General features: G+C 28.2%; 1 protein-coding gene across 1 annotated transcript in view; it reads right to left on the bottom strand.

Moving 5' to 3' along the window:
- The window catches only part of LOC106471230 (integrator complex subunit 8-like), a 47705-nt gene that overhangs the window by 43870 nt on the left and 2907 nt on the right, over positions 1–928 (bottom strand). The gene's annotated exons all lie outside the window — the stretch shown is intronic.

Raw genomic sequence — 928 nt, 5'->3', positions numbered from 1 at the left:
TTTATATTATAATTCAAATATTAGTACTATACATTACTCAATTTCTTAATTTAAAAGTAAATATTAAAAATCATAGATAAACATGGTATGTTGAATGTACCACTGGTTCAAATTACATGTTTGTGAAGTCAAAATACTAAGTCTATAATTTTGATATTGACAAGCTAGAAGACAAAATAAAAACGTTTTATCTTTTCTATTTGATAAGATATTGCTTATGTAATAAATCAAACACAGTGGCACCCCACCCACCTCTTTCGATTTTTGGAAATGCTCCCTTATATACACTTACTTCTATACATGACATGAATAAGCAATCGGAAGCTCAGAATGTCCCCCTAGTGGCTTTCTCAGCCATTTTAACGGGCTTGGCACCATTTCTCTCTTTTGAACCAATATTTCAAGGAGGTAGGGTGTGTCTTTAGTCTGCTCAAAATTTCATATTTTTTTAGACCCAAATACAGCTTAGTTACTAAGCTTGATAAATTAGAGTAGAATTCTATGGTACTGATGTATTAACTTATGATTTTTTAATTATTCAAAAGTATATATATATAAAATATTTTGTTTCATATCTTCCACGTAACTAGAAGAGATAATTGTTTGCTTTACTTCTTTATTTACTGTTCTATGTTTTATGAAAAATAACTTTAAGAACTTATTTCAAAATAGCAATAATCTAGATACATATAGAATGTATAATAATTAAAATGTGACTGTATTTTACAAAATACTAGTCAACTAAAACACAGCCAAGACAAGTTACTTTGTACAGACCAAAGTTCACCTTTATGTAATTTGATACAATAACATGAGTACATGTGAGATGTGTCATTGCAGCTTCTGTATTGTTAGCCAGGCACGGGTGAAAGGTCAATATAATAAAAATAATAAATATATAATGTTATAGAGATTTAATTTATTGTGT

The sequence above is a fragment of the Limulus polyphemus genome, unplaced genomic scaffold, assembly GCF_000517525.1.
Source record: "Limulus polyphemus unplaced genomic scaffold, Limulus_polyphemus-2.1.2 Scaffold4483, whole genome shotgun sequence".
Classification (NCBI taxonomy): domain Eukaryota; kingdom Metazoa; phylum Arthropoda; class Merostomata; order Xiphosura; family Limulidae; genus Limulus; species Limulus polyphemus.
The sequence above is the reverse complement of the archived record's forward strand: the minus strand, read 5'-3'. Positions and strand labels throughout refer to the sequence as shown.